This window comes from Rhinopithecus roxellana, chromosome 4, assembly GCF_007565055.1.
Source record: "Rhinopithecus roxellana isolate Shanxi Qingling chromosome 4, ASM756505v1, whole genome shotgun sequence".
Lineage (NCBI taxonomy): Eukaryota > Metazoa > Chordata > Mammalia > Primates > Cercopithecidae > Rhinopithecus > Rhinopithecus roxellana.
In genome coordinates, this window is record NC_044552.1 from 158261156 (window position 1) to 158287563 (window position 26408).

At 43.9% G+C, this 26408-nt stretch overlaps 1 protein-coding gene, 1 long non-coding RNA gene, 1 other non-coding gene and 1 pseudogene across 5 annotated transcripts in view; 3 read left to right on the forward strand and 1 right to left on the reverse strand.

The window, feature by feature from the left end:
- WTAP (WT1 associated protein) overlaps positions 1–336 on the reverse strand; it is a 30603-nt gene extending 30267 nt beyond the window's left edge. For 2 of the 3 annotated variants that reach the window (XM_010368500.2, XM_030928508.1), the window contains exon 1: positions 1–336. The gene's annotated coding sequence lies outside the window, so the exon portion shown is untranslated. The other variant, XM_010368498.2, reaches the window with a different exon arrangement.
- On the forward strand, positions 302–25769 carry LOC115896870. The gene is made up of 3 exons (XR_004056778.1): positions 302–482; positions 20494–21641; positions 25614–25769. It is a non-coding gene; the product is annotated as an uncharacterized LOC115896870 (long non-coding RNA).
- Positions 6751–6874, forward strand: LOC115897192. The gene has a single exon (XR_004057121.1). It is a non-coding gene; the product is annotated as a U4atac minor spliceosomal RNA (small nuclear RNA).
- LOC104666429 lies at positions 13189–15161 on the forward strand (annotated as a pseudogene).
- Positions 25770–26408: the final 639 nt, after the last annotated feature.

The window sequence follows — 26408 nt, forward strand, 5'->3', positions numbered from 1 at the left end:
AGAAGAGTCGCCTTTCAGGCGTGGCCGCAGTCACTCGCCCTCCGCCGGGCCCTGCTAGGAGAGGAAAGGTGAAGGGAGGGAGGCCGCCAGCCTAGCCCGATCGGGGCCTCGAGGCGCAATGGAGCAGCTGCTCCCCGGTAACACGCCCCGTCCTTTCCCAGGAGCCTGGCGCGAGCTCCGCGGGCGCCGGAGCTCAGCTAGCGCGGTAAGGGAAGCGGCCGAAGGGAGGGGCGGGCCAGCGAGGTCGTAGGTCAGCCCCGGGGCATCACGGGAAGAGAAGGTGGACGTACTCGCCGGGGCCACCTGCGGCTGCGGGGCGGCCTCGTGCGGAGGGATCTGGGTGAAGGCGGCGCGTGATTGGCCGCTTTGTGTTCGCGACGCTCATCCGTGATGCTTCCGCGTGTCGGAGAACCAGGTGGCACCCCAGGAGAGAAGCGGTGGGCGGCGAGCCGCGGGCCTTTACTCTTAGCAGAAGCTCACCTGTAAGTTTTGAGAACTTAGAATCCGATATCCCCCCTCTCTTCAGTCGTGAGGCGCAGCCTCCTGGCCGCTGGGTTCGTTCCTCCTTGACATCTCTGGAGACGCATCGAGGAGCTATTGTTCTCTGGCGTCGGAGGTTGCGCTGTGTCCGCAGCGCTGAGGGCCCCTTGCTAACTCGAACGAGGGGAAGGCGGCCCTGTGAGGTTTAGTGAACCCAATCAAAGAGGTCCTGCAGGTGGAGTAGACTCCCTGAAGCAAGACTGCCATCTGGACCGCCGAGTAAGAGCGGTGTTACCTGGAGAACGTGAAGCAGTCTCTAAACACTTACTAGAGGAGCACGTAATTCTTTTGAGTGGTCTGTCCTTAGCCGGCTTTCTCAAACCTGTTCATCCCCGAAGGAGTGTCTTGTAGTAAGGTGATCTATTAGGGTAAGATTCAAGTACACTCCAGATGGTCATAGTATGTTCCCGGTGAATCAGATCAGTCTGGAGAAAAGCTTTGCAACTTGTATCATAAGAGCTCTCAAAAATTGAAAACAAAAAGTCCAAAAGCCAAAGGAGAAAATGGGGAAGGACATGAACGCATGATTCTCAGAAAAAAAACCAGGAATTTTTTATGTTCCATGTAATTCTGTGTTCCTCTTGAACATAGAAAGTCGCTCCACCTCACTTACAATGGAAATGCACATTGAAATTGCCTTTTCTGGTGGGAGTGGAAAAATGGTTCAAGTTCTGTGGAGTACAAAATTACATGTGTTTGTTCTTACACCTTGACGTTAGTTATACTTCTAACCCTAACCTTATTCTGAAGGTACAGCTCCACACATGGAAACAATAGGTACACAAGGTTATTGCAGTGCTGTCATAGCGAAAGTTAGGAATAACCCAAATATCCATTAATAGAGAACTGATTGGGAATGGTGCATCCATACAGTGCAGCCATTGAAAAGATTCATAAAATAATCGTGTGTTGCTTTGGAATGAGTCTCAGGTTGTATCAAGTATTCACTTAAATACTTAAGTATATTAAGTATTCACTTTATTCAAAAGCAAAAATAAGCATATATGCTTTTATATGTTTACTTAAATATATAAAAAATATATTTAATATGAATATTTATATATATATGCTTATTTTGGGGGAGGAATTGGAAGGATATCCTTGAAACTTAAAGTAGTTACCTATGAAGAGTGGTGGGAAAGAGTGGAGGGAGGCAAGACTTCTCTGTCTTTGAACTTTTAGTTTTACATAGCCAAAAAGTAAATTAAAAAAGAAAACAAAGTAAATCCTAAGGTTGAAAGCAAATAGAAACAAATGAACTTAACTAATACAACTAGAGATACACAGAAAAAATAATTATTCTTTGGGGCTTTTTTTTTTTTTTTTTGAGGCAGTCTCACTGTGTTGCCCAGGCTGGAGTGCAGTGGTGCAATCTCAGCTCACTGCAACCTCTGCCTCCTGGGTTTGAGCGATTCTCCCACCTCAGCCTCCTGAGTAGCTGGGATTATAGGCATGCCCCACCATCCCCTGCTGATTTTTGTATTTTTAGTAGAGATGGGGTTTCACCATATTGGCTACGCTGGTCTCAAACTCCTGACCTCAGGTGATCTGCCTGCCTTGGTCTCCCAAAGTGCTGGGATTACAGACGTGAGCCACCACCGCTGGCCCCTCGGAGCTTTTGAACACAGTACTCTAGTAGTGTATCTGTGTTGAGATAGTGTAGTCTTTCCTTATGTGCAGGAGATTGGATCTAGGACCTTTTGGGAGCATATACAGAAATCTGCATACTAAAGTCCCAGACCTGAGCATAGGGAAAGTAGGTTCTTTGTATAGGTGTGTTTTGCATCCCACTGTACTTCTGCTTTGTTTTCTTCCTTCCTTGTCTTTCATTTCTTTTTCTTTTCTTTTTTTCTTTCTCTCCCTCTCTTCTTCCCGCCTTCCCTCCCTCCCTCCCTCTCTCCATCCTTCCCTTTCTTCCTTTCCTTCCCTTGCTTTTCTTTTTTTTTCTTTTTTGAGAATGGGGTCTGACTGTCGTCCAGGCTGGAGTGCCGTGGTATGATCAGGGCTCCCTACAGCTGTGACTTCCTGGGCTCCAGCAGTCCTCCCATCTCAGCCTCCTGAGTAGCTGGGACCACAGGCATGTGCCACCACATCTAGCTAATTTTTTCCTGTTTTTTTGTAGAGCGCTATGTTGCCTAGGCTGGTCCTGAACTCCTGGGCTCAAGTGATCCTCCCACCTAGCCTCCCAAAATGCCAGGATTATAGGTGTGAGTCACCGTCCCTGGCCCCACTGTGTTTGGGTAAAAAAAAAATCCATATATAAGTGGACCCTGGCAGTTCAAACCAATGTTGTTCAAGGGTCAACTGTGTATCCTAAGGATGAAAAAAGTGCAAAGGAGCTTTCAGCTTCACTGATTTATGATTAATGGTAACATTGCTACTGTGGTTTTGAAACTATGTACTGCATATGGTAGGATAACATAAGTATTTTAATGTTACTGTGTACAAAGACTTGCAGTGTATGAGAAAATGAGATACAAATGCAAGATCAAAGAAGTTCAGAAAAGGGCCAGGTGTCTGATGCCTGTAATCCCAGTACTTTGGTAGGCCAAGGTGGGAAGATCGTAAGAGTCCAGGAGTTTGAGACCAGCCTGGGCAACATAGCGAGACCCGTCTCCATTTTTTAAAAAATTTAAAACAATTATTAAGAAGTTCATTGATCCTCGGGGGAAAAAAAACTAATATAAAGAATTTTAAGAAGTTCAGAAAAGAAAAGTCTGTAATATTGAGTTTAAACTGGAGGGCTGGGTGCAGTGGCACACACCTGTAATCCCAGTGCTTTGGGAAGCCAAAGTGGCCTAGGAGTTCAAGACCAGCCTGGGCAACACAGTGAGATCTTGTCTCTACAAAATACAAAATAATAAAATAGCCAGGGGTGGTAGCCTGTGCCTATAGGCCTAGCTACTTGGGAGGCTAAGGCGAGGGGCCCAATTGAGCCCAGGAGTTTAAAGTTACAGTGAGCTGTGATATCACCATTGCACTCCAGCTTGGGCAATAGACCCTATCAAAAAGAAAAAAAAAAAAAGGAAAAAAAAGTTAAACTGCAAAAAAAAAAGTAATGTCCTAGTTCTGTGGACTGAAAGGGCCTACAAGCACTAGGGTGACCAGTTATTCCAGTTTGCCACAGACAGAGGGGTATTCTCTGGATGCTGGACTTTCAGGTTAAAACTGGAAGAGTCCCAGGTGAACCAGGATGTATGGGCATGGTCACCCTACAGTAACAGTGAGCACATCTAACACCCAGATCTTGGTTTCTAAATTCCATTTCCCACTAAAAAGATCCAGAGCTCCTTTGGAGAATTGGCTGATTCCAGCTCTGGGATGGGAAAAGTACAAGATGAGCCAGGTATTTCATTGCGCCTGAATACAAAGGAAGTGCTTAGACCAATGAGGCTATGCCAGCTGTATTTAGAAGAACAAACAAAACTAATCTATAGTGAAAGACAGCAGATCAGTGGTTGATTAGGAGGGGAAGAGAGAAGGAATTGACTGGAAAGGAAAATGGGAGAACTTTCGGGGGTGATGGAAATGTTCTGTGTCATGGTTAACGGGGATGTATACATCTGTCAAAATTCATCAAATCGTGTCACTATAAAGGATACATTTTATTGCAAACCAAATGAGAAAACAAAGTCTGTTGACAACTTGCTGTAGCAAGGGAGTCAGCCACCATGCCTTATGTTTTGGCGGAGGTTCAAAGGCATGCAGAGGAGTGGGAAAGCTTTACAGTGGACAAAAGGAAAGGTTTCACAGGTATGCCTGATTGGAAGCTGGTGGCATGGGGAAGCTGGAAGCTAACTTCAAGTTGGCATCCTATGGGCTTGGTTAAAGGAGGATATTTGGTTTTCTGTGGATGGTCATAAGCTAGAAATGGGGACAAAAATTAGGGAAGCTGTCAATTTTTAATCAAGTCCTGGCCATTTTGAGCTGATTGTCATAGAAGTTATTATTTAGCTTCCTGGATTGCTACCAGAGATAGCAATCCAGAGATACCAGAGATAGAGTCTGATTTCCTACAAGTCTGGTTGATAGCAGGTTTGGCTTTCAGGCTGGGAGGACAGCACTTATGGTAGATAAGTGGTTGGTTTACTGGGCTAGTTGTTGCAGGTAATGGGTCAGAATTCTGCTTTTATGTATATTCTGGCCATTTTCCATTTGTATTTTCAGTCTTTCAAAAATAAATTTTAGAGACATGGGAGCCAGCTTGAAGGATCTCCCACAGGCCAAATTTAGGGCAGTTTTAGCAGTCAAAAAGAAAATGAATACAATTGATTGCAAATACTAAATAAATAAAAATCTGCTCTCTAGTACAGAGAAAAGAGAATAAGAAGAGGGAAAAATAGTTTCCCTCATTAGTAGTATCTATTACATCAATTCGATACTCTGAAAATTAGTTATTAAAGGGAGATAGCATTTACCCTGTTTGTTTTTTGTTTCATTTGTTTTTGTTTTTAAGACAGAGTCTTGCTCTGTCATCCAGACTGGAGTGCAGTGGCACGAACATGGCTCACTGTAGCCTTGACCTCCTGGGCTCAAATGATCCTCCTTCCTCCTCAGAAGCTGGGACTACAGGTGCTCACCACCATACCTGGCTAAGTGTTTTTGCTTTTTTTTTGTTTTTTTACAGATGGGGTCTTGCTATGTTGCCCAGGCTGGTATTGAATTCCTGGGCTCAAGTGTTGCTCCCACCTCAACCTCCCAAAGCGTTGGGAGTACAGGCATGAGCCACCGCTCCCAACCTACCCTGTTTTTTTTGTTGTTTTTTGTTTTTTTAAATAAAGAATGTGGTTTATCCCCAGTTGATGAGGAAAAACTCTACTATAGGATGCCAGCTAATAAGTATAGAATATGATGCAAACCTTAATGAAATAATTGACTCAGACAAGGACTATCAATGGACTTTAAAACCTTTAGATGAAAGACTGCTGGGAAATGCCATCAAAGTATCATTCTACAGGCTACTTACCTAATTGTAAAAGAAATTACAGGCTGGGTGATGCCTGTAATCCCAGCACTTTGGGAGGCCGAGGCAGGCAGATCACGAGGTCAGGAGTTCAAGACCAACCTGGCCAACGTAGTGAAACCCCCCATCTCTACTAAAAATACAAAAAAAAAAAAAAAAGCCGCAGTGGCTCACGCCTGTAATCCCAGCACTTTGGGAGGCCAAGGCAGGCAGATCACCTGATGTTGGAAGTTTGAGACCAGCCTGACCAACATGGAGAAGCCCCATCTCTACTAAAAATACAAAATTAGCCGGGCGTGGTGGCGCATGCCTATACTCCCAGCTACTACTCAGGAGGCTGAGGCAGGAGAATCGCTTGAACTCGGGAGGCAGAGGTTGTGGTGAGCTGAGATCGCACCATTGCACTCCAGCCTGGACAACGAGAGAGCAAAACTCCACCTCAAAAATAAATAAATAAATAAATAAATAGGCTGGGCGCAGTGGCTGCCTGTAGTCCCAGCACTTTGGGAGGCCGAGGTGGGCAGATCACGAGGTCAGGAGGTTGAGACCATCCTGGCTAACACGGTGAAACCCTGTCTCTACTAAAAGTACAAAAAATTAGCTAGGCGTGATGGCTGGTACCTGTGGCCCCAGCTACTCGGAAGGCTGAGGCAGGAGAATGGCGTGAACCCGGGAAGCAGAGCTTGCAGCGAGCCAAGATTGTGACACTGCACTCCAGCCTAGGTGACAGAGGGAGACTCCATCTCAAAAAAAAAATAAAAATAAATAAATAAAAAGTAAGTTTAAATAAAAATACAAAAAAAAATTAGTTGGGTGCAGTGGCATGCGCCTGTAGTTCCAGCTCCTCGGGAGGCTGAGGCAGGAGAATCACTTGAACCCAGGAGCGGAGGTTGCAGTACAGCCTGGGTGACCCAGCAAGACTCTCAAAAAAAAAAAAAAAAAAAAAAAAGGTTAAAATACACCTGTATAGTGGAGCCATCTGGTGGTCACCATTTGAAGCAACCCATCAAATTTAGTATCAGTAATAGTGGGACAACCTCCAGTTTACAGAAAATACAAGAGAAAGGGTTGTCCTGCAAACCTAATAGTACTAGCAAAGATAATTATTCTAAAAAAGAGTCATAAGACTATAAGCAATAAATATTGAGCAGCTGAGTTAGGCATACTATAGTCTCAGTTTCAATGTCTAACCAGCTTCAAGTGACCATTTCAAATGAAATGTCAGTACGTGATGAAAGTTACTTACAAACATCCATTTCTTGGGTTTGTGCTACTGTTCAATGAGTGCCTAGTGAGGGCAGTACCACTAACTCCTGCACAACACTGAAATCAACTAGAGCTTTGCTTTACCTTGGTGCAATTTTTGGGAAAATGAGAAACCAGTTTCCCATACACACACAAAGTTATTTACATATTACTGTATTAAAAAGTACATACAGGCTGGGCACGGTGGCTCACGCCTGTAATCCCAACACTAGGAGGCTGAGGTAGGCGGATCATTTGAGGTCCAGAGTTCGTGACCAGCCTGGCCAACATGGTGAAACTGGGTCTCTACTAAATATATATACACATATATTTACATTTTTTTAAATAAAAAATGTGGTTTATCCCCAGTTGATGAGGAAAATCTCTAGTATAGGATGCCAGCTAATAAGTATAGAATAAAATATAGAATTAGAAAATAACCATGATGCAAACCAATTGACTCAGACAAGGACTGTCAATGGACTTTAAAACCTTTAGATGAAAGATTGCTGGGAAATGCCATCAAAGTATCATTCTACAGGCTACATATATATGTATACACACACACACACACACACACACACACACAAAATTAGCCAGACATGGTGACGGGCGCCTGTAATCCCAGCTACTCAGGAGACTGAGACAGGAGATTTGCTTGAACCCAGGAGGCAGAGGTTGCAATGAGCCGAGATTGTGCCACTGCACTCCAGCCTGGGAGACAGAGCATCCCCTCCCCATCCGCCCCAAAACAACAACAACAACAAGGCTGGGCATCATGTCTCACACCTGTAATCCCAGCACTTTGGGAGGCCAAGGTGGGTGGATCACTTGAGGTCAGGAGTTCGAGACCAGCCTGGCCAACATGGTGAAACCCTGTCTCTACTAAAAAATACAAAAATTAGCCGGGTGTGGTGGTGCACGCCTGTAATCCCAACTACTCGGGAGGCCGAGGCAGGAGAATCTCTAGAACCCAGGAAACGGAGGTTTCAGTGAGCTGAGATCGCGTGACTGCACTCCAACCTGGGGGACAGAATAAGACTCTGTCTCAAAAAACAAAACAAAACTTAATACTGAGTTAGATTGAGATTAAGTGAATTGGCCACTTCTTTGCCATAAGCCTAATACTTAGCCTATAACTGTTTTTTTTTTTTTGAGAAAGGGTCTTGCTCTGTTGCCCAGGCCGAAGTGAGGTAGCACGATCTTGGCTCACTGCAGACTCCGCCTCCTTTGCTCAGGTGATCCTCCTGTCTCAGCCTCTCCGGTAGCTTGGACCACAGGCGCAAGCCACCTCTCCCTATCTGGGCTCACTTCAACCTCTGCCTCCTTGGTTCAAACGATTTTCCCACCTCAGCCTCCTGAGTAGCTGGGATTACAGGCACGTGCTACCATGCTCGGCTAGAGACATGGGTAGAGACATAGTAGAGACAGAGTTTCACCATGTTGGCCAGGCCGGTCTTGAGCTCCTGACCTCGTGATCCACCCGCCTCGGCCTCCCAAAGTGCTGGGATTGCAGGCATGGGTCACCGCGCCAGCTTACTTCCCTTATCTCTTATGTGGTGAAAACAGGAAAAGAGAGCTCTATGAGATCCCTTTTATAAAGGCACTGATCTCATTCCTGAAGGCCCTACCTTCATGACATAATCACCTTCCAAGGGCCTCACCACCTACCTCCACGTTAGGGATTAAGATTTCAACATGAATTTTGGGTGGATGCAAACATTCCATCTATTGTAGAAGTACAGAGGAAAAAAAATTTTTGCAGTAAGTCTAGCTTTTGGTATTGGCATCCAGAAATCCAGGGATCCTGGAGAGATCAGAGTTGTTGGTTAAAAACATTAATGTTAATCCACAGTGCTCTCAAGAGCTCACATCTGGTGTGACTATGACCATATCATGCTGTTTCACTAGTTAGTACCTCTGCTGGGTCCATTCTTTCTGTCTGGAATGCTCTTTCTACTCTTCTATGCCAGGTTATCTCCTATTCACCATTAAGCAATTAGCCTAAGAAACATTATTTATTTACCTTAGTTTGTGTCAAGCATAGAGATTTGTGGTTTTACAGATAGGGAAGGCAAACCAAACTTCCTAGTCTTCTTTTTCTAGTCTAGCAGATTTTACACTGACTTACAAGATTTTACTGTGAGCAGCAATGCAGCATATCAACCCAATGTATCTTTCAGATTTAGTGAACATTTAGATTTTTTAAATTATAATTAAAGCTAATAATGTTTAGTCTTCATTTTCTCTGCAGATGACAAAGACTTCTGATATTCAAAGTTTTTTTTAAAAAAATTAAGTAGATTGTTATAATTTTTACTAGGCTATTATTAAAATATTATTTCAGAAATTCATATGTTGATGAGATATCTGCGTTCTCGTGTATGTTGCAGCACCATTCACAGTAGTCAAGATAAAGACTCAGCCTAAGTGTCCATCAACAGATGAATGGATAAGAAAAATGTGGTATATATGGCCAGGCATGGTGGCTCATTTCTGTAATCCCAGCACTTTAGGAGGCTGAAGTGGGAGAATTGCTCAAGGAGGGTTTGAGACCAGCCTGGGCAACAAAGTAAGACCCCATCTCTACAAAAAAAAAAAAATTAGCCGGGCATGGTGGTGTTTGCCTATAGTCCCAGGCTACTTGGGACGCTGAGGTGAGATTTCATGAGCCCAGGAGTTCAAGGCTGTAGTGAGCTATGAATGCACCTCTGCATTCCAGCCTGGGTGACAGAGGGGAGAGACCCTATCCCAGAAAGAAAGAGAAAAGGAGAGAAAAAGAAAAAGAAAATGTGTGTGTATATATACACGTACATATCCACGTATATATGTAAGAATACTATTTAGCCACAGGAAGACATTATATTAAGTGAAATAAGCCAAATACAGAAAGAGAAATACTGCATGTTCTCACGGATACATGAAAGCTAAAAAAGTTGATCTCATAGAAGTAGAGAGTAGAATAGTGGTTACTAGAGGCTGGAAAGGGTAGGGGTAGGGAGGGGACAGCCAGAGGTTATTAACAGATACAAGAGTACAGCTAGATGGGAGGAATAAGTGCTAGTGTTCTATAACACTATAGGGTAACTATAATAACCAGCAATTTATTGTATATTTTCAAAGAAGAGCAGATTTTGAATATTTTCAAACAACGAAATAATAGGTATTTGAAGTGAGAGATGTGCCAATTACCCTTTGATCACTACACATTGTATACATGTATGGAAACATCACAGTATACTCCAGAATATGTACAGTTTTTATGTGTCCATTAAAAATAACATTATGACTATAAATTATTTTATAAATAATTTTATACTCTGTCTCTAATTCTAAAATAATAATAGTAAAAAAATAAATATAGAATTAGGCTTTAAACATTCTGAACTCCTTGGTGGGAATGAGGAGCATCCGTTAGTCAACAGAGGTAACAGAGGTATGGGTAACTCAGAGTCAATTATTCTTGGAAACAGGCTTGTCCAGCTACTGGAAAAAAAATCCCTTCATTAGGAAAAATAAAGGCACACTTTGCATGTAATTTCCCTGTCCTGATCCCTGTAATTCTTTCCTGGTTGCCCATTCGGTACAAATAACAGCAGCTTTCTAAAAAGGATTTAGCATGCCAGAATGACTAGGCATTGCTGTACTCCTTCCAACATCCCAGTACACACTACTGGGAGCCATGTTCCTCCTCTTGCACAATCTAGGAACTTCTAAATTGTGTTTGAGTCATAGTGTCTTCAGGCCAGGAGATGAATTACGGCTGTTGTAAGCCAGTGTTTCTCAACAAGTGTGCTGTTGTTTTTGGACAAGACAATTTGTGTGTGTGTGAAAAGTATTTTGTGGACATAGCATCCCTAGACCAACCCACTAGATAGCAATAGCACCTCTCTGTTTATGTGACAACTGAAAGTGTCCCTTTCTGTATTTTCAATACTGCCCCCTCCCGTCATACCCTTGATGAGAACCCCTAGTCTAAGGTAAGCATGGCTATCATGGTCTTTACCAAATAGTGATGGTGCTAGGTCTTCTTGCAGGCAGAGTTGGCCAGTTGAGCAGTTCTGACTGGGATCAGAGGAAATCTCTCGGGGTTTCTGAGAAAAATTTTCCTTCCTGAGAAGAGAGAGGCACACGAGGTGAAATGTTTTCCCCCTCCCTCCCTTCCTTGTCTCTTACTAGGCTGTGAGAGGCTGTGATGCTTGCACCTATAGAAACTATCTTATGACGATGAGGCAACAAGTTGGAAAATGAAAGCAGGCTGCTGGGAATTCAGAGTCAAGAATGGAAAGTCCCTAGATCCTGGATGACCCTGTTAATCTTCCAAACTCACCAAGGGACTGCCAGTTCTTGGGCTTTTTGTTAGGTAAAACAGAATGTCCTTATATTTAAAACCCTGTTCATCAGGATTCCTGTTACCCATAGCCAAACACATTCTAACTTAGTTAGAGAGGAAGGGCATTTATAGGATAAACAAGTGAAATAAAATGGAGAGGTGCCAGCAAAACTAGGTTTTTCTGTGACACTTTGCTTTATTGTTGTTTTTACATTATGATATACATAGCCCTTGTTTTATAATTTAATAAAGCAAAAATTTAGAAGTCATTATTCATTTCCAGAAAACCGAACTTTTATAAGACAAAAAGCTAGCTACAATAAAAATATAAGGGTCTTGAAGCATTTTATTTTCAGAACTTTTTTTTTTTTTCCTTGAGATAGGGTCTAACTCTGTTACCCAGACTGGAGTCCGGTCGTGTGATCTCGGTTCACTGCAGCCTTCACCTTCTGGGCTTAAGCGACACTCCCACCTCAGCCCCCCAAGTAGCTGGGACTACAGGTGGAACTACCACACCCAGCTCATTTTTGCATTTTTTGTGGAGACAGGAGTCTCACTATGTTGCCCAGGCTGGTCTCAAACTCCTGGGCTTACCTCCCAAAGTGTTAAGATTACAGGCGTGAGCCACCATGTCTGGCCTATTTTCAGAACTTTTCAAAATGCTATTCTGTTTGCCTCTGATGCTAGCTAATTATGTTTAACCTTATGGATGCAACAGTAAGATCCTGTTTGGTCGAACACTCAGTCAAATCTCTTCAGTTTTTAAAAGGACAGTTTTTTGTTCCCCACAAATTAAAGACCCACTAGAACAGGAGACAGTCCATTCAAAAACTACGTGCCTGTTGACAAACTGCAAATCCGTACTTCTGCCAGAGGAATTCTGCCTTAAGCAATGGTTCTACTGTGGACCATATTGACTGCCTGTTAGACTTGTTTTTGTTGCTCTTCCCTGTCTTTGTTAACCTCTAGTTTTCTCCCAGTGCTACTGACAATCCAGGTCTTCAGCTTTTCTTGTCGACCAACAGTGGCCCCCTAGTTGGTCCTCTGCCACCCATCTTTGCTTCCCATCAAAACTGTCTCCGACACAACAAGCCTTTTCTAAGCACAATTCTGGGAGATTTCCACTCCTGGGAAAATGGAGTAGACACACTTTACCATGTTCCTCTCACCAAGTACGGCTAAAAATCCTGAGTATTATATGTAAAACAAGCAGAAGAAGACTAAAAGGCAAACTGGCTGTGGACTTCAGGATCCAAGGACTGACACAGGAGTGACTCCCTGTGTTTTGTTTTTGCTTCATGTATCCCAGAAGCCAGCAATCTGTAAACGTCAACAAGCACAGACCAAAAACAGCCCCCAGCAAAAGCCTCTTCTGTATAACTAAAGGTCCAGGAAAGGAGGCAGTCTACCAAGACAGAAAACCTTTAGACAGTTACTGCTCTACTCCAGCCAGACAACAGAGAAGAATCTGTAGCCTACTCTCATCCACTCAAGCAAAGGCTCCTGATGAAAATGCCAGTGGGCTGTGATGTGATTAATTAGGCAGGACACCAGGGTAGGCTTATCATAATCTGGGCACACAGAATTGCAGTCATTTGGCACACCTTTTCAGCAAAGTGAAAAACAGGAATTGCTTTATAGTACTGTGGGAAAGAGCACCGCCTGGCGATGACACAAGAGCAAAACATCTAGAGGCTGTGCTGCTGAGCCTGGGAGTGAAGTAGGGAATGTACAATCAGGAGAAGGGACTGATGGAATGTGCTGGTCTGTTCCCGATGGAAGCTAGGCTCATTTTCCCTAAGAGGGAAGAATCAGTATGTAATGTGTCAACCAGTGCGGGACTCAGGGAAGTCCAAGGTCATTGGGTTTCTGGAGGGGAAAAAGAATAGAGGAAAAGGTATAGGCAGAGAAAGAGATGGGGAATGATGTTTCTTTGGTCCTCACAACCCAGCATCTAGGGAAGTGAGGGCCTGCATTAGTCTCGTGTGACAGATGGGACAGCAGAGGCACAGAGAAGTTAGATGGCAGCACAGATAAGAGGTAAAGCTGGTGTGCTCATGTGATCACTTGCTTATGTGAGCATAAGTAGTTCTGTTTGTCATCTCACTATAGCCCATTTGAAGGCAGAAGGAGGAAAATTGCCCACTACACCAAATTGCATTCAGCCAGACTTGCCACCAAGAGGTGAACAGTCACCACGATGCTGAGCACGGAAGGCAGGGAGGGGTTCGTGGTGAAGGTCAGGGGCCTACCTTGGTCCTGCTCAGCCGATGAAGTGATGCACTTCCCTGATTGCAAAATACAAAATGGCACATCAATATTTGTTTCATCTACATCAGAGAAGGCAGACAAAGTGGTGAGGCATTTGTTGAACTTGAATCTGCAGATGAAGCAAAATTGGCTTTGAAGACAGAGAAACTATGGGACACAGATACGCTGAAGTATTCAAGTCTAACAGTGTTGAAATGGATTGGGTATTGAAGCACACAGGTCTGAATAGCCCTGATACTGCCAGTCATGGCTTCGTCTGGCTTAGGGGACTTCCGTTTGGCTGTAGCAAGGAAGAGATTGTTCATTTCTTTTCAGGGTTGGAAATTGTGCCAAATGGATTAACACTGCGAGTGGACTTTCAGGGGAAGCCTTTTTGCAGTTTGCTTCGCAGGAGATAGCTGAGAAGGCCTTGAAGAAACACAGGCAAAGAACAGGGCACAGGTACATTGAAATCTTCTAGAATAGCCAAGAAGTTCAAACCTACTATGATCCCCCTCACAAGCTCATGGCTGTGCAGTGGCCAGGTCCCAATGATAGGCCAGGGGCTGGCCAAGGATATAATAGCATTGGCAGAGGAGCTGGGTTTGAAAGGATGAGGCAGGGTCCCTATGGTGGAGGGTATAGAGGCTATGACGACTATCGTGGCTGTAATGATGGATGTGGCTGTAGGTCTGATAGATTTGGAAAAGACTGCATTTACTGTTTTTCAGGAATGTCTGATCGTAGATATGGAGATGGGGGGTCCAGTTTCCAGAGCACCACAGGGCACTGTGTACACACTAGGGGGTTACCTTACAGAGCCACTGAGAATGATATAATTTCTGTTCACCTCTTAACCCCATGAGAGTACATATTGAAATTGGACTCAATGACAGAGTTTATTGGTAGTGCAGATGTTGAGTTTGCTGCTCACGAAAATGCTGTCGCAGCTATGGCAAAAGACAAAGCTAATAGGCAGCACAGATATGTGGAGATCTTTTTAAATGCTGCAGGAACAAGTAGGGGGGTTTATGATCACAGCTATGTAGAACTTTTTTTTTTTTTTTTTGAGATGGAGTCTTGCTCTGTCATCCAGGCTGGAGTGCAGTGGCGCCATCTTGGCTCACTGCAAGCTCTGCCTCCCAGATTCACGCCATTCTCCTGCCTCAGCCTCCCGAGTAGCTGGGACTACAGGTGCCTGCCACCACGCCTGGCTACTTTTTTGTATTTTTAGTAGAGACAGAGTTTCACCGTGTTAGCCAGGATGGTCTTGATCTCCTGACCTTGTGATCCGCCCGCCTCAGCCTCCCAAAGTGCTGGGATTACAGGTGTGAGCCACCCCACCCAGCCTGTAGAACTTTTTTTGAATTCTACAGCGGGGGCAAGTGGTGGTGCTTATTGTAGCCAAATGATGGGAGGGAAGGGCTTATCCAACCAGTCTAGTTATACAGCTAAGTGGTGGTTATGCAGGTGGTTATGGTGGTCAGAGCAGTATGAGTGGTGGTTATTGTGGTCAGAGCAGTGCGATTCATGGTGATGGAGGTAGTCATGGTGGTCAGAGCAGCTGAGGTGATGGAAGTGGTTATGGTGATCAGAGCAATGTAAGTGGTGGTTATAGAGGCGGTTATGGTGGTCAGAGCAGTGTGAGTGTTGGTTATGGTGGTAAGAGCAATATGAGTGGATATGAGCACGTTCTGGAGGAAAACCCCAGTGACTGTCAGTCAAACCTTGCTCAGATAGAGAAGGAGCACTAAAGAGCTACTCCAGATATAAAAGATGTGCATTTATGGGAGTTGAATAGAATGGGAGGGATATCTAGTATATCCAGTATGATGGATAAATGGGAAATATCATTTATTCTGATCACTCTTAGCTTCTCTTTCTTTGTCTTCTTTCTTTCTCTCTTTTTTTTTTTTTTTGAGATGGAGCCTCTCTGTGTGGCCAGGCTGGAATGCAGTGGCACGGTCTTGGCTCACTGCAGCCTCTGCCTCCCAGGTTCAAGCGATTCTCCTGCCTCAGCTTCCCGAGTAGCTGGGAATACAGGCACACGCCACCACACCCAGCCAATTTTTGTATTTTTAGTAGAGATGGGGTTTCACCATGTTGGCCAGGATGATCTCTATCTCTTGACCTTGTGATCCGCCCGCCTCGGCCTCCCAAAGTGGTGGGATTACAGGCGTGAGCCACTGCCCCCGGCCTCTCCTTTTAAAGAAAACAAGCAAAAGTTTACCGGTTTTGCATTACAGGCTTGTGACACTACATGCTTACTGTAAAAGTGGAAGATTATTTTAAAACTTTGAGCTCAGTAGTTTTGAACACTGAACACTGAAACATTCATCTATGACATAACAATAAGTTCAGTATTGACCATAACTATTGAAACAATTTTCAGCTTTCCTCAAGTTAGTTATGTTGTAGGAGTGTACCTAAGCAGTAGGCATATTTAGGTTGATGCAGTTTCACTTATATTAAATGTTGCTCGTATACCACAATTGAAAATTTTGGAGACACGTTGAGAAACATGCTTTTCTGTAAAACTCAAATATAGGGGCTGTGTATACGATTCAAAATGAAAACATTCGGCATGTTTGTTAATTTTAGCTTTTTGGTTTAATATCCTCTAAGGCATGTGAGTGTACACTTGAGTGTATACTTTTACTTTTTTTTTTAAGATATGGGACAATTTTAAGGTGTAATACTAATACGTTAGGAGTTTTTCATGTCATTTTTATGGAATTCTGAGGCTTTCGTTTAAATCTTTCCTTGTGATTTCCATTTAGAAGTAATGTACTAAGTGAAACTTGTTAAATCTTCCTTTTTAGAAAAAAAAAGGTAAAGCCTCAACTTTCATGAAGTAAGCTGCTTTCAAGTCCACTCCTTGAAACACACACAACAGAATTTCCATATGTACATACAAAAACAGAAGCCCTTTGCTCTTGTTGTCCAGGCTGGAGTGCAGTGGTGCAATCTCGGCCCACTGTAACCTCCACCTCCCAGGTTCAAGCTATTCTTCTGCCTCAGCCTCCCAAGTAGCTGGGATTACAGGCATGCACCACCACGCCTGGCTATTTTGTATTTTTTGTAGAGACAGGGTTTCTCCATGTTGGTCAGGCTGGTCCTGAACTCACAACCTCAGGTGATCCACCCGCCTCGGCCTCCCAAAGTGCTGGGATTACAGGTGTGAGCCACTACGCCCAGCCAGAAGCCCTTTTTTTCAAAGATGAGGTCTCACTGTTCGCCAGACTGGAGTACAGTGGTGCAATCAGAGCTCACTGCAGCCTTGAACCCCAGGGCTTAAGCAATCCTACCTTAGCTTCCTGAGTAGCTGGGACTATAGGCAAATACCACAACACCTGGAATTTTTTTTTTTTTGAGATAGGATCTCGCTCTGTTGCCCAGGCTGGAGTGCAGTGATACCATCACAACACACTGCAGCCTCTATCTCTTCAGCTCAAGTGATCCTCCCACCTCAACCTCAGTAACTGGGACTACAGGCGCACACCACGAGACCTGGCTATTTTCTTTTTTGGAGGGATGGGGTCTCCCTGTATTGCTACTGGCTGATTTAAAAAAAAAAAAAAAAAAAATTATAAACAATAAAATATGGGTTTTTTTTGTTTTTTTTTTTTTTATAGGTGTGGCGGGGTGGCTCACACTTGTAATCCCAGCACTTTGGGAGGCTGAGGAGGTAGGCAGATCATCTGAGGTTGGGAGGTTGAGACCAGCCTGGCCAACATGGTGAAACCCCATCTACTTAAAACACAGAAATTAGCCAGCTGTGGTGGTGCACACCTGTAGTCCCAGCTCCTTGGGAGGCTGAGGCACAAGAATCGCTTGAACCCAGGAGGCAGAGGTTGCAGTGAACCGAGATTGCACCACTGCACTCCAGCCTGGGTGACAAGAATAAGACTCAGTCTCAAAAAAAATAAAAAAAATTGTTTATACAGACAGGGTCTTGCTTTGCTGCCCAGGCTGGTATTGAACTCCTGGCTTCAAGGGATCCTCCCGCCTCAGCCTCCCACAGCACAGGGATTACAGTTGTTAGCCACTACAAATGCTTAGCAGCATAAAGGCACAACTTAACTTCAGAGAATGTAATCTAAAATATGTGTAAGCTCATCAGACTGATATGATAAAAGTAAGGTACCTTATTTGGGACATCCTTATTTTATGCCCATAAACCTTTGAACTGAATAACAAGTCTCCCTCTCAGTAGAAAACCTTAGATACAGGGCAAGGAAATTTTTGTTCTTATTCTCTAGGAAAAAGTGAGAGAAAAAAAAAAATACTTCATTAGCCAAATGATCCAGTAAGTTTGAGTAGTGCCACTGCCCCTGACAGAGGAATGAGCACATGGTAATGAGGGCAGATTTGGGTAAGAGGCAGCTAAAAGGAGCTGCTGTGGAGATGATCAGGGCCCCAGAGGCTTCCTTAATAAGGAAAACTGGGCTGTCTAAGGCTATGGCCAGAAGGCAGGGAAAACTTAGGCATGTTTCGGGCAAACAAATGTTTCCAGAGTTCCATTCTCCGAGCAGGGCTCAGCAGTGAGAGAGTGCAGGAGGTGGAACTGTGTGGTGCACCAGCTGGTTATATTCCATCTAGGACTGCAAGTGAAAGCCTGAACACAGACACGAATCTGGCCCCTAAAGAAGGGATTGTCAAGGGCCAGGGCATGTTCGGGGGCCTCAAACACTGAAATTAGGGAGTGAGCAAGATACACAGGATAAATGTCAGCAGATAGGTATGCCTACTCTATACAGGAATCTTACTAGAAAGCACAGAAAAGATAATATATATTTCATCAGTGTTTTAAGGATAAACCATGGCATAGCTTTGACCTAGGTAGTTTTCTAAAATCTATGTAACTTCAGCCTTGACTTTTGGAAAGCTGGAGTCAAGTGATAATTTTAATGTCATTTGGGCTGTCCCTGACCTTGTGCTAGATGAGCGATTATGTAACAGCATAGGTTACCATCATATTCAACCAGGCTAACATCATCAGTCATATGAACATGCCATGCCATTTGTATTATTATCAATGTCTAGATAGTCAATAGATATAGTATAGGGTGAAAATATTCTTAAGTTCCGTATTCAGTGAAATTCTGTCAGTTAAAATATAAATGTGTATATATTATGCAATAACTTTAAATGAGCTAAATACATCTCATTCTGATTAATATCATTTATCTTCGTATACACATTTGTTGATTCAAAAGGACATAATGGTCTTTCTAAAGTTATCTGGCTAATAACGTACTGTTTTAATGGCCTTTATTAACTTTCCACTGCACTTAGCTTTTTTATTTTATTTTTTAAAGAGAGCAGAGTCTCACTCCATCACCCAGGCTGGAGGGCAGTGGAATGATCATAGCTTACTGCAGCCTCTAACTCCTGGCTGAAGGGATCCTTCCATCCCAGCCTCCCGAGTAGCTAGGAATACAGGAGAGTACCACCATGTCTGACTAATTTTTATTTCTTGTAGAAATGGAGTCTTGCTATGTTGCCCAGGCTAGTTTTGAACTCCTGGCCTCAGGCGGTCCTCCCACCTCAGCCACCAAAAGCACTTGAAATACAGGCATGAGCCATCATGCCCAGCCTATTTAGGTTTTTTTTTTTTTTTTTTTTTTGAGACCAAGTCTTGTTCTGTTGCTCAGTCTGGAGTGCAGTAGTGTGATCTTGGCTCACTGCAACCTCTGCCTCCCAGCCTCAAGCAATTCTCCTGCCTCAGCCTCCCGAGTAGCTGGGACTACAGGCGTGCACCACCACTCCTGGCTAATTGTTTTGTATTTTTTGTATTTTTTTTTTGAGATGGAATGTAACTCTTGTTGCCCAGGCTGGAGTGCAGTGGTACAATCTTGGCTCACCGCAACCTCCACCTCCCGGATTCAAGCAATTCTCCTGCCTCAGCCTCCCGAGTAGCTGGGGTTACAGGTGCCTGCCACCATGCCCGGCTAATTTTTATATTTTTAGTAGAGATGGAGTTTCACCATGTTGGTCAGGCTGGTCTCGAACTCCCGACCTCAGGTGATCCGCCCGCCTCAGCCTCCCACATTGCTAGGATTACAAGCATGAGCCACCACACCCAGACATTTTTTTGTATTTTTAATAGAGATGGGGTTTCACCATGTTGGCTAGGCTGGTCTTGAATTCCATACCTCAAGTGATCCACCCGCCTTAGCCTTCCAAAGTGCTAGGATCACAGCCATGAGCCACCACGCCTGGCCCTATTTGGGTTTTTAAAAAGTTCTTAATAATTATCTTTGTACATAAAACCTAATTATTAAAATTAACTTTCAGCCATGATTGTATAATGGTTAATTTTTTAAAAATAGAAAAAGGCCGGGCGCGGTGGCTCAAGCCTGTAATCCCAGCACTTTGGGAGCCTGAGACGGGCGGATCACGAGGTCAGGAGATCGAGACCATCCTGGCGAACACGGTGAAACCCCGTCTCTACTAAAAAATACAAAAAAACTAGCCGGGCGAGGTGGCAGGCACCTGTAATCCCAGCCACTTGGGAGGCTGAGGCAGGAGAATGGCGTGAACCAGGGAGGCGGAGCTTGCAGTGAGCTGAGATCCAGCCACTGCACTCCAGCCTGGGCGACAGAGCGAGACTCCGTCTCAAAAAAAAAAAAATTAAAAAATAATAATAAAAATAGAAAAAATAAAATTTTCACAATCACTATAAATATTATGGGATTGTGCCCTTGCAATAATACATACAACACTTATACTTAATGTAATAGTTCTGCAATGACCTCTGCAGTAATCTAGCAGCTGACATGCTGAGAAATTATGTCAGGTATTTAAAATTAATTAATTTTAAACTACTATTAAATGTTTTAATAATTTATTTTGAATAAAACTTCAGATTCATTCTTGAATTTCAGAAGTTCATTCTCTGATGGTAATATTTGCATTTGATCAGATATTGATCCTAACAGCTGGTCACTAGGCATTCAGCTAAAGCATGCATTTCTTGCATGTCTAAATTCTTTAGAAAGTGACTAGAATTGTGGCATAACATTTCTTGATAGTCTGTGGATATTAATTGATATCTTAACATTTACTAATTACCAGTTACAGAAACCTTAATAAACTTTTTGTGACAAAGACTTGTCAAATAGTCACCAAATCCATTTCCTCTTCTTCTTGGTCACAGAGGTAAGGCCAGAATGTGGCCACGTAGCTGAGCTCCAGATAATCCAGAGGGGATATATGATGTTTCCACTCCACAACAACCTTTCTCACTTTTTGCCTTCTGCCAACTGGATGGAGAGGAAGCCAAGGACCTAGAGGAGGATGAAGCCATGAAGTGGAAGCCAAGGAACCTCTGCACGAGACTGTGATGAGAATGTAAACCGTGGAGAAGCAGGAATATATCTGTCAATGCAGCTAGTGTTACTCTTCTAAAGGAATTTCAAAAAATGTTTGAAGACAACTCAGGAAGTCTTTAAGATCCAAAGCTGCAGCTGTGCATAGCACTTTCTAACTGTAAAGGTCACGCTTGGGCTGACTGGGGGTGGGTGATCCTCTGGCAAGAAGGGGAATTTAGGTTCTCTCCTAAAATCCCCACTGAAATGACTCATAGAATATATAGACTGGGGGGGAAAAGTCCACATTCAAGCTGGAAATGTTGGGTACTGTTCAAATACCAAAAATATGGGAGATTTTGAGATTCTACCATAGCACTGATGTGTGACTATTACACAATGAATAACAGTGACTCATGGATGAGATCATGAAGTGATATTCCTTTATTGCCCAATAGGTCATTAAATTTGCTTCGTGGGCTTGTTTTTTATTCGTCCCTGGAGCAAATGCTGGTCCCATGACTTTTTTTTTCTTTTTGAAACAGGGTCTTACTCTGTCACCAGGCTGGAGTGCAGTGGCATGATCATGGCTCACTGCAGCCTCAAACTCCTGGGCTCAGGTGATCCTCCTGCCTCAGCCTCCCAAGTAGCTGGAACTATAGGCATGTGCTATCACGCGCGGCTTGGTTCCATGACCTTTTAAAAAATATGTTCTTTAGTAATAAAAAGTCTTATAATTACATTAAGTCAAAACACAGGCTCAATTCACTATCCAAAATGCTCATTCCCATGTGAGAACCAAAACTCCAAAAGTGATTTAAAGTCAAGACTTCTTCAGCACAGGCCTCTAGTAGACCAGCAGCCTACTGAGGGAGAAAGATGTTGACAGCTGGCAGGTGTCTTCTCTAGCGTCTTGCCTTCTTCTGCTGCTCCTGATCTTTGAGCATGCTAACCATGGTTTCTCACATCTCCAGGGATTGGCCTGGAGAGGAAGCAGGTATGAGGTTATATTTATATTGCTCACAGTGGTGGCATGTGGGTGGAATACAGGGAAGTCTTACATACTGTCTTGCCTGACAGTTGCTTTAAGTGGACTCTTATATAAGATTTTGGAGAACATCCCATCGCTGAGAATTTGTCTCTTAGGGTTCAATCTAAAAGTCGGGAACCTACACTGTGTTCCAGGGAAGCTTAAGAAAATTAGGTCTCTGCTTGATTTGGAAAGCTTAGATTGAACCTAAATGAAAATCAGGTCAATAAAAAGTCAGAGTTTAACAAAGATAGATGTTATGTCCCAGAGACCAGACACATTTTTTCTTTCTTTTCTTGAGATGGAGTATCGCTCTGTCGCCCAGGCTGGAGTGCTGTAGTGCGATCTCAGCTCACTGCAAGCTCCGCCTCCTGGGTTCGCGCCATTCTCCTGCCTCAGCCTCCCGAGTAGGTAGGACTACAGGCGCCCACCACCACGCCTGGCTAATTTTTTGTATTTTTCGTAGAGACATGGTTTCACCATGTTAGCCAGGATGGTCTCGATCTCCTGATCTCGTGATCTGCCCACCTCGGCCTCCCAAAGTGCTGGGATTACAGGTATGAGCCACTACACCTGGCCGAGACCAGACACATTTAAGCATTACTTTCAAAATGGACTCAGAGAGATATCTGTTCTTCATTTAGTACTTGGAGACTAAGTCTTCTTATCCATGCCATCAAAAAAAATGGGAGTTGGAAAACATGCCACACATGTTAACAACGCATTTTAACTTAAAACATGTAAATACATTCAGATGAAGAACCAGAAAATTATTGGAGCTACTGCATCACCACACTAGTAATGTGTTGTCTCTAATTTCCATCAGTTCTCTAAAGTGAAGTGGAACTTAGACACCTGCAAACCAATCTGATCCCTTAAATGTTTAATAATTGACCCACTCTTAAATATTTGTTTTTTCCACATCTAACTGAACAGTGATCGTTTTTAGTGGCTCGCCTCTAGTGTACCATCATATAGCCGACTAGTTCCCTCAAACTAAATATCTTTAGCATGAAAATGAAGTCTTATGCGATTATATCTAATTTCTCACCAAAGGGTAAATGCAGACGTAAGCTGGCACTAGAGGAGGGTGATGCGGCGCGGATGGATAGAGTCCTGGGAGTTGCCTGGATGGGACACTGGTTCCCAGAAATACTCTGATATCAATACTGTTCTCAGTGGACCACGATCTGGCATGGGTGGTATGCGAGGCCATTCCTCCTGTGTACCTATTTTGGCTCCTCCGAGTAGATGTACAGTGTGGGGTGGTTGTGCTGGCCCAGAGATTCAGCCAGCCAAGATCCTATGCTTTGTCATGACCCTCAGTGGTCTGGGCCACTCTTTAGTAGCTTGAGTAGCTCTTGAGAGTCATTCTTGGAACTGTGCACCTGACATCAATCTTACTCCATGACAAATCCTGGGATATGAACTAGAAGTTGGCAGTTTAATAATGACAGATCCCACCCCTTACATAGAATGCAGTGACCATGTTTTTTTTTTTTTTTTTTTCCCATGGAGTAGTAATGGGGAAGAGGTGGTGGTCATTTCCATAAAGGAAGCAGGATGTTGCAGGAAGTCCTCATGAAGGGATCTTATGGAGGGCTCTGCCAGACTCTCAATATGGGATAACCCTTCTCTTTTGGCCTCCTGGGCCCCCAGCAAGTCTGAGTCTTTCACTAGACTAGGTTGGGAAGACTCAGCTGGGCCATTGTGAAGGGAAACTCCAGGAAACTGGGTCTTCACTGAGGCTACAAAGCAAATGTGATCTAAGGGGCAGATGGACCAAGGTCAGGGCAGAGAAGCAGTATCAAGCTTCAGGTCCAAGAGTGATGACCAGAGTCATGTGTAAGAGATGGGACAAGAGGCCAATCGGGAGTTGGGGAGACGGGGATAAGTTGGGAAGTTGCGTAGGGACAGAAGGAGGAGGAAAGTTTCAAACCTTGGGCTCCAATTAGATAAGGCTGGGCCTAATTATTTTGGGTTTGAGGAATGTGGGAGAGGGAGTGGCAGCTGTTTAAAGACCCAGAGTTACACAGGTTTTACAGCAATACACTTGACCCTTGAACAACATGGGTTTGAACTGCATGGGTCCACTTCTATGTAGATTTTCTTCTGCCTCGGCCCCTGCCCCCCCGAGACAGCAAGATCATCCTCTCCTCTTCCTCAGCCTACTCACCATAAAGATGAGGAGGATGAAGACCTTTATGATGATCCACTTCCACTTAATGAATAGTAAATCTAATTTAACTTCCTTGATTTTCTTATTAACATTTTTCTTTTCTCTAGCTTACTTTACTGTAAGAACACAATATACATACAAAATATGTGCTAATCAACTTTGTTATTGTCCTCTCTGATGTATAATCTTTATGTTATTGCCAGTCAACAGCAGGCTATTAGTGGTTAAGTTTTTGGGGAGCCAAAAGTTATAGTCAGATTTCTTTTCTTGTTTTTTCTTCTAAATTTTTTATTGGATTCTTTTTTTTTTTCTTTTCTGAGACAAAGTCTCACTCTGTTGCCCAGGCAGGAGTGCAGTGGGTGCAGTGGTGCGATCTCAGCTCACTGCAACCTTTGCCTCCCAGGCTCAAGCGGTTCTCTTGCTTCAGTCTCCTGAGTAACTGGGACTGCAGGTACTTGCCACCATGCCGGGCTAATTTTTTGTTTGTTTGTTTTGAGAAGGAGTCTCGCTCTGTGGCCCAGACTGGAGTGCAGAGTACAGTGGCAGGATCTCGGCTCACTGCAATCTCTACCGCCTGGGTTCAAGTGTTTGTTTGTTTGTTTGTTTTTGTTTGTTTTTGAGACTGACTCTCACTCTGTCACCGAGGCTGGAGTGCGGTGGTGAGATCTCAGCTCACTGCAACCTCCACCGCCTGGGTTCAAGCAATTCTGCTGTCTCAGTCTCCCAAGTAGCTGGGACTACAGGTGCGTGCCACCATGCCTGGCTAATTTTTGTATTTTTAGTAAAGACAGAGTTTCACCATATTGGCCAGGCTGGTCTCCAATTCCTGACCTCATGATCCACCTGCCTCAGCCTCCCAAAGTGCTGGAATTACAGGCGTGAGCCACTGGGCCCTGCCAATTTTTGTATTTTTAGTAGAGATGGGGTTTCATCACGTTGGCCAGGCTGATCTTGATTTCCTGACCTCAGGTGATCGCCCACCTCAGCCTCCCAAAGTGCTGGGATTACAGGCATGAGCCACGGTGCTGGGCCTATACGCAGATTTCTGACTGAAGGGGTCAGCACCCCTGACACTGCATCGTTCAGGGGTCAACCGTACATTCATATCCCCCCTACTACCTACTAGCTCTATGAGTGACCTTGGTCAAGTCACTATCTTTGCTTACAGTAGGAATAAAGCATTTGACTTAGTAGCTAGCAACATGGAGGATCTGCTCAATGATGCTGATTCCCTCTTCCCTTTATGGATAGAATCAACTCGTGATTACCTGCCACACATGCCCACTCTATCCCTTTGTTTAACAGAACACTTTTCTGAACCAAGCTACTCCTTTCCTTTCCAATAGTTAAAATGTGTTCTTTGAGGATGCAATCTAATCATAATTTTGCCTGAAGTGGGGAAAAAAATTAAGCTCATGTTGAAACCTTAATATATCTCTATAACCATTTTCTCTTTTAGCCTAGATCATTTCATTTTAGCAATTTAAGTACTACTTTTGATCCTATTAACGATACTAATCTTGCAAAGGACAGGTTGGTACAACCAATTCTCAGATTCCTGCCTGGATAAGATTTGTGACCCCAAATTTAAAAAAAGCAGAAAAAACCCCCACAAACCACAGGCAGGAAGAAAGAAAAACAAGAGAATGTAGCTAAGATAATACCATTAATGATCAGTTTATGTCAAAGCGTGTGGAAATAATGCCTTATAGGATGATACGTAGCAATGACGATTTTTTAAAACTCATTTTCCCTTGTAGGTACAGAATTGCAAGTTTTTTCTGACTTCAGATGTGCAAAGCTGACTACGTCTGTGTGTGTGTCTACCTCTCTTGCCCAGACTGGAGTAAGGCGGCACAATCATAGCTCATTGCAGCCTCAAAGTCCTGGGCTCAAGTGATCCTTCTGCCCTCAGCCTCCTGCATAGCTAGGACTGCAGGCACGTGCTACCACACCCAGCTACTTTTTTTTGGTAGAGAGGAGACTTGCTATGTTGCCCAAACTGGTCTCAAACTCCTGGCCTCAAGCAATCTTCCCACCTCGGCCTCTCAAAGGGCTGGGATTACAAGCATGAACCACACTGCACCTGGCCCCATACCTGACTACATTTCTCAGCTTCCTTTGTAGCTACGCTGTGCTAGGTACCCTTGTACCTAATTTTGACCAGTGAGCAGTGAGTGGAATTTGTTGGGTGAATCTACTACAAAGGATCCTTAAAATGGAGATAGTGGGGCCAGGTGCGGTGGCTCATGCCTGTAATCCCAGCACTTTGGGAGGCTGAGGCAGGCAGATCACTTTAGGTTAGGAGTTTGAGACCAGCTTGGCCAACACAGTGAAACCCCAGCTCCACTAAAAATAGAAAAATTAGTCAGGCATGGTGGCACACACCGGTAATCCCAGCTACTCAGGAGGCTAAGGTAGGAGAATCACTTGAACTCGGGAGGTGGAGGTTACAGTGAGCTGAGATCGCACCACTGCACTCCAGCCCGGCAACAAAGCGAGACTGATTCAAAAAGAAAGAAAGAAAAAAAATGGTTGGGGGAGACAGTGGGAGG